The 7674-nt window shown below is 46.8% G+C and overlaps 1 non-coding gene across 1 annotated transcript; it reads right to left on the bottom strand.

The window, feature by feature from the left end:
• Positions 1–1021: 1021 nt before the first annotated feature.
• On the bottom strand, positions 1022–1093 carry trnag-ucc (transfer RNA glycine (anticodon UCC)). The gene has a single exon. It is a non-coding gene; the product is annotated as a tRNA-Gly (tRNA).
• Between the last annotated feature and the right edge of the window lie 6581 nt (positions 1094–7674).

The following is a 7674-nucleotide window of genomic DNA, read 5'->3' as shown; positions in this document are numbered from 1 at the left end:
TTTCTGCCTATTAAGGCAGGCTTGTCTCCTGCCACTGCTATGAGAGTCAAGCTCCGAAACTGATTTTTGTATTTCACCAGTGTGGTGTTACATCCTACCACAGGGATTAGGTCTCCTCAATAGCCTCGCAGCTCTATCTTCGATTTCTCGAGTGGAAAATCACTCAACTTGTCAAGATACAGCGATTCCGGTACTTTGCTCTCCAATGCACCAGTGTCGATTTCCATGGGTATTCTTGTTCCTGCAACGTCTACTTGAATGACGATACTTCGTGAATTGCTGTTAGATACCCTCATGCTCCTGATGACGTGTATCTCCAAAACCTCCTCGTCCTGTTGCTTCTCTTCAATGCTATGTAGTGTCTGGCGATTTCTACTTCTAGTATTGAAAGTCGGTTTACTCTTCAGTCGGCTTGCCTTCGCAAGATGCCCAGTTTTCTTGCAGTAGAAACACTCTGCCTTCACATATGGACAGCTTTGAGCGAAGTGTTGTCCCAGGCACCAATAGCACGACTTCAATTCACTGTTACCTTGGCCAGTTGCTGAGGCCTTGGGGCCCAACTGCCTTTTACTTTTAACCTACAGGTGATTCACCTTGGTTGACTGATGACTGGAAATGGTGCAAAATTCTCAGGAGTATTGGTCAGCCATATCCATCAACATAGCTGCCTGACAAGCTAAATCAAAAGTCAAGTTAGGGGTGTTAACAATTTTCTTCTGATTGCTTCATTTTTCATCCCACAAACAAAGCGGTCACGCAATGCTCAGTACAGAAAGTTTCCGAAATGACAATGAATGGATAGCTTTTTTGAAGCTACAATGTGCTCATTGATACCCTCATCATGTAATTGATCTCGTATTCCAAAATGATAACTTTCAGCAATTTCCAGGGGCTCAGGACTGTAGTGCTGTTCTTACTTGGTTAGAATCTCCATCAGTGGCATTTCCTTTGGCTTGGCAAGAAACATAGAAAATAGGTACAGGAGTAGGCCATTCAGCCCTTCGAGCCTGCACTTGACAAATGTGATGGCTGGGAATCGAACCCAGGTCAACTGTTTGGAAGGCAACCATGCTTACCACTGCACCACCATCACACAAAGAACAAACACATTCTGTGGGTTCATACACCTCCGGGCCTGCTTCAGTCAAGAAAATAGCCCATTTGCTTTCTAAGACCACCAGGTTATGGTTTTCATCATCAACGACTTCACCAACATTCTTCACGGTGAAATAAATTTCTAGCCGTTCCATATATGTTCCGAAAGTCTCTCGGTCAATGATGAAACTCACCCAAGCACCCTATTATTCCCATAGGCACAGCCACCTGGACTCTGGCAATGTTGACAGTTCAGGAAGTGTGCTTGTAATTTACCGTGGATTTTTAGCTGTTCTGCAAAACAAAGAACCTCTCAAAGTCTCTGTGCCTGTTGGTAGGATCATCCAACACAAAAATGTCAGCTAGCATCCGATTATCCTATTCTCATTGCCAATGTGACATGTTCTTACGACATCACTAAGAAACACACTCTACAAGTTGGCTCCAACATAGAAACCTGGCATCATGTGACCTTGTCACATGAGCCTTTTATTTTAGTTACATCAGTAGTTGCATTACCACAGTAGTCCACTAGGTGGAGCAGTAGTCCACTCGGGGGAGTTCTAAATTACACCTCTGACATACGGGAAGCTGCCAGTGGTTGGGCGGTATGGCCACCATTTAATTTTAATTGTTGGCTGATTCCTGAGTCGGCCCGACAATGGCAGCTGAAGGTTCAGTCGGGCTGCCAATAGGCAGCCCAGCACCCCTTCTTGGGGACATGGTCACCGCTTCCAGGGCATCAGAACAGTCCATCAATCTGTTCTCCAAATAATCACCAGGGTGCTGCCCCGGGAGAATGGCAGTTACTTTATAGAGCACAACCCTGCTGTCCGCTCTCAGAATGACAGTAATCCTGCTCCCACCCATGCCACTCCACCTTGCTGTTTCCTGTCAGCAAGCCAGCACAGACTGCTACAGCCCAGGCCTAGATGGTGCAGTTTGAAGCTAAGCACTCTAGGCCCAGAGCTGCTCGAGGTTATCCTCCAAGGCCATCTGCAGTCTCCTCAATTGAAGATCTGCAGCTTTCCACCACCCATGCTGCATCCACTGTGGAAGCACCTCATAGGAACACTAGGAAAGACAGGCACTAAGGGAATGCACAAGGATGATTTGATTAATTTGTATGTATTATTTAATGAGTGAATTTATAAAATTGGATTTGAATTTGCATTTCCTGGTGTATTGTATTTTTGTCTTGGAATGAGGACGATGTGATGGTCAGAGATAGAGGAAAGGTAAGGTGTGTGGGACTGTTGGTGAATGGGGAGGTGTAGGTGAGGTTATAGGTATCGCTCATGAATAATCTGATCATGTAGAGCCCGGGCAGAAATAGGCTGTCTGCATTATACCTTCCCTTCTTCTTCTTGTTCCTCCACTTCCTCTTGTACTTCTCCCTCCTCCTCCTCAATTTTCTCTCCCTCCTCATCTTCCATCTTCTACCAGCTTGTGCTGCTTTGCATTGCCTCTCTTCATTCTCCCAGTCATATACAATTTTCGAAGGAAGCCCTACCAGGCCACCCATGTCTGGAAGCAACTTCTTTTAGCACGATATTTTATATGACCAAAAACGTACTACAAAACCAGCCAGACCACTCCCTGTAGATTAATTACACTTTAGCCTCCAAAAAAGAGTACAATTGGTCCAACAGCCAGAAGAAATAATCCAGGAACCAACATGTAAACGCTGCATGATCTTTTTAAATAGCGCTGGTGACAAGGTACTTCATTCCTTTTAATGTTATGTTTGGCTGTGCGAGGGTAAGTCCGGGCATTGGCTGGATTTTGTATCTGAAAATTGCCAGTGGCGGCTTTAAATCACTGTTGTATACGTTTGGGTCATGATCTCACTGTATGCTTCAAAGCACAAGCTCCTTTACCAGGATGGCGTCCTGCGCACTTCCTGTAAGACGTGTGCGTGCACATCTCGGACCTCATTGTCGAGTCTTAGTTGGCTGCATAGCACCTAAAAGATGTGCACTACACGGCACAATTTAACCCCCTACAAGTTTATGTCGGTACACCAAAGCTAAGCTTGTGTAGTTAAATTCAGATGTTAAAATCTAAACTGACTCTGACGTGAAACAAATTAAGACTGCCGCCTTAAGCCTTCAGGGAGTCTTACTCCACTTTGCTCCAGTGTCAGGTTGGGCCCTGACACTGGATTCAAAATGCATAATATATATGTATAAACTATGAATGCAGCATCAGTGCTTAGCAAAACTGCTTCGCACTGCTGCTACAGTTGAAGTTTAAAAGCACCCTTTGAGAAATAATCAAAAGGGGTCATAATGTAATTCAGTGCTCACAGCGAGTAAATCTTGAGAAATTGTTCATGCACCAAATCACAGAAACATGCCTAAAGAGTACCAGAATGGCTCTAGCGTAGGCATGAACCCAAGATATTTATTGAGGTCCATGTTTGCCTCATACAATCAGCATTTATTCGAATGTGCCTGACGTTTTGTTCTCTATATTAGTGAAGATTTACAATTGCAAACTGATATATATGCCTTCCTCCAGTTAGTCACTGAGCTCAAATCGGCAAGTGTGAGGTCATCCATTTTGGACCTAAGAAAGATAAATCAGAGTATTTTCTAAATGGTGAAAAACTAGGAACTGAAGAGTAGCCAAGAGATTTCGGAGTCCAAGTACACAAATCATTTAAAGCTAGTAGACAGGTACAAAAAGCAATCAAAAAGACTAATGGAATCTTTGCCTTTATCTCAAGGGGGTTGGAATACAAAGCGGAGGAAGTTATGCTTCAGTTGTATCGAGCCTTGGTCAGACCCCGTGTGGAGTACTGCATTCAGTTTTGAACTGCACTTCAGGAAGGATACATTGACCTTGGAGAGGATACAATGCAGATTCACCAGAATGATACAGAGGCTTAAATGGTTGAGGGGTGGTTGAATTGAGGTATTTAAAATTATTAAGTGATTCAATAGGATTTGCCCCTGATTTTAACACATCCCACCTGACGGAAACCAAGCAGGGAGGGGGGCAGTTAAAATCAGGCCAGTCACTTACCCACTGTGATCCCGCTGTGTTCTGATCTTAACCCACTTTTAGGAGCAGGCGAGCGGGATTCCCTCAGAAAGGAAGCAGAGTCATTCTTTAAATATGCAGATCGGGTCCAATAATGTCATCGGGACCCGATCTGCAATTTTAGCTGAAGGCCTGAGCGGGGAAGAAGTGAAGGCTTCCCTATCAGATCAATCCTGTCGGAAGCTGTATTGTTGGCCAGAAGTGGCAGGTAGGTTTAAAACATTTTTTATTAGGTTTCCTTGTGTGCCAGATGCTCCTTTGCCCTGGGCTATTCTGCCTCCCAGCTAATTGCAACCAGAGAAGTTCCTCTCAACTGACTGCCTGGGAACGTTCTCACAGGTGCCTCCTGTAGCCGAATTCCCACTCTCGCCTGCCAACCAGGTAGTGGGTCTGGCTGGGTTCTGGTGGGAGTTGGAGAAGATTTATTCAAAAGACACCCGGCCGTTAAAATGGGCCAGGCCTCCACATCACAGTACTCGACGGTTGCGCAGTCCGCTTCATCTAAAGCCTGTTTCCCACCTGTAACCAGCCAAATGGAGAGGCTGGCTGGCTGCGAGCGGGTAGGCCTGTGGCACTAGGCTGCAAAGAGGAGGAGGGAGGGATCAGGTGGGGGCTGGTGCCGACCTCTGGAGTACCGGGAGTCAGGGACGGGGGGGGGGGGGGTAAAGGAAGAGATTAGGACTGTTAAGGGATCAGGTGTGGGGGGAGGGCAGGGCCATTGATGGACCGGGGGGCAGGAGGGGAGGGGAGCGGTCGGGGCCATCAATGGATATGGGGGGAGGGGAGGGGTCGGGGCCATCAATGGACTAGGGGGAAGGGAGGGGTTGGGGCCATCAGTGGACTGGGAGGAGGGGAGGGGAGGGGTCGGGGCCATCAATGGACTGGGGGGGGGGGAGGAGAGGGGGAGGGGCCATCAATGGACTGGGGGGGAGGAGGAGGGGCCATCAATGGACCAGGGGGTGAGGGGAGGGGAGGGGTCGGCACCATTAATGGACCAGGGGGTGAGGGGAGGGGAGGGGAGGGGCCATCAATGGTCCGGGGGTGAGGGAAGGGGAGGGGGAGGGGCCATCAATGGACCGGGTGGTGAGGGGAAGGGGAGGGGCCATCAATGGACCAGGGGGTGGGGGAGGGGCCATCAATGGACCAGGGGGGGAGGGGGGCGGGCCATTGATAGACCGCGGGAAGAGGCAAGAGATCGGGACTGGCCACCAGAGGATTGGGCTGTCCCTAGGATCATTGATGGAGAGGGGTGGGGATGGGGGAAGGAAATGGAAGGCTTCGTGAGGGGGTCTACGATCACAGGGCATGTGTTGGCAGTAATCCTGGATCCAGGAGTTCAGTGTAAAGTCTCTCTGCCTTGCTGTAACTGCTGGATTTGATGAAGTGTGTAAAACCTGACCAGATGCAATTAAAATTAAAATAAAGGTTAAAGAAATTGCTTCCAGCCTGATTTTAAGATTGAAATTGATGTTCTGCCTCCTGGGAGCGCTTTGGCTGCCCGCCCTATGCCCCCTCCCGCCACCCCACCCCCGCCCCAATCCCCATCCAGCCTCCTTAAAACCGTAAATGGGAGGGGGGGTTGGAGGCAGATTCATGTCAGGAATCCGATTTTTTACAATTTAACTACCCATCCCACACTCCAAACCCACCCATTTTTCCAGGTATAAATTCCACCCAAAGTATGACAAATTGAAGGATGTGAACGTACTTTGTATTCCGCTTATTCCACAATGGAAGGCATGGTAGGTGCCTAGTCCCCATGCTTTGTAATTCCCTTCCTAAACCTCTTTTCCTCACAATCTTACTCTCCTCCTTTAAGACCTTTCTTTGACAAAACATTTGGTCACCCTTCCTAATATCTCCTTGGCTCAGCGCCAGTTTTTTTTCCTTATGTCTCTGTAAAGCACCATGACACATTTGTCTACATAAGTGCAAAATGTTGCTGTTGGTTTTGTTATGGTCATTATGGAACTGATAATGGATAGAATGTGTCCGAAGTGCTGCTATATTTTTGGAGTTGGGGCTCCGTATTATGGGGCACAGAGGCCTGAAACACATTCTGCAAAGTAATGCAATGTAAATGTGCTTGGATCCCTTTATTGGGGCGAGTCCCCCATAATGCCACCCAGAGGCCTCAGCACCATCCAATAGGCTGAGCATCCAATGACTGCTACGAGCGGGATTAGTTTCCTTCAGTTTGGTCCTTGTTGTTAAAGGTACATAGCTCTCTTTTCGATATCTCCTAGCAACTTACTGTGTCGGTTTTGATCTTGTTGGACAAAAATAGTTAGGTGGATTTCCTTGAGCCTTCACTGCTCCTATTAACTGTGATTTTTTTGAAGCTATTAGTGAACTAATTTCATTGCAACTATGGAGCAGCAGCGGACAGACAAATATTCACCTTGGACCCTCCGTTCAAACATGTCTCCATGCAACCATACAGGTGTATGGGGCCAGGCTCTTGTTTCTGGACCCAAAGAAATGTGTCTGCACAGACAAAGATTCCTGCAACACATCACAGCAAGACTATGTACAATTCTGCAGCTAGAAATCAAATCCATTCCAGCACAGGGTCAACTATATCAGTGGCTGTCAAAGAAGATGGTTTAAATGTTTATGTGGTAGGCTCCTTCCAGGCAAGTGTAGGAGATCTCTGTCACATTTCCCAATGTTCAATGCGTACTTGCATCAAACAGATCATTGCTTTCTTGTTTACAAGGCCAGCGATTTCATAAATTTCCCTCTGTATTGGAGCCAGCAGTAAGAAAGATCCTCCATTTCTACACTGAGGTGTTATTATTTCCCCCTCTCTCCAATTCTCTGCAGCAGTAGTAAAGGTGTTATATTTTCTGCTCTCCTCCTCTCCCTCTGGATGGTGATATGTAGAAGGCCCCTTCCTCCTCTTCCTGGGGTATTGTGCAGAGTTTTACAGGCCTCCAGGCAGGAGCAAAAGCAGATAGCTCACTTCGACACTGAAGCAGGATTCCTACCAGTGCAGTGCATAATTGATTGCACTCATATGTGCCCCGACCGCAATGCAGCTCAGTTAATGAATAAAAAGGAAACTACTCTTGAATGTATAGGTTTGCCTGCAAACAAAGGTACAAAATGATGCATGTCACTGCTCATTACCACGCAGTGCTCACGATTTCTTCATTCTGCACCATTCAACAATGCCAGCATTATTTAAACAAATCAACAACAACTTGTGTTTATATAGCACCTTTAATGTAATAAAACGTCCCAAGGCACTTCACGGGAGCGTTATCAAACAAAATTTGACGCCGAGCCAGATAAGGAGATATTATGGCAGATGATCAAGGGGTCAAAGAGGTTGGTTTTGAGGAGTGTCTTAAAGGAGGAATGAGAAGTAGAGAGGCTGAAAGGTTTATGGATATAATTTCAGAGCTTAGGGCCCTGACAGCTGAAGGCACAGCCATCAATGGTGGAGTGACTGAAATCAGGGATGCTCAAAAGGTCAGAATTAGAGGAACGCAGATATCTTGGAAGTTTGTGGGGCTGGAGGAGATT

This window comes from Pristiophorus japonicus, chromosome 1, assembly GCF_044704955.1.
Source record: "Pristiophorus japonicus isolate sPriJap1 chromosome 1, sPriJap1.hap1, whole genome shotgun sequence".
Classification (NCBI taxonomy): Eukaryota; Metazoa; Chordata; class Chondrichthyes; family Pristiophoridae; genus Pristiophorus; species Pristiophorus japonicus.
Note: the sequence above shows the minus strand (reverse complement) of the source record. Positions and strands in the feature narration are given on the sequence as shown.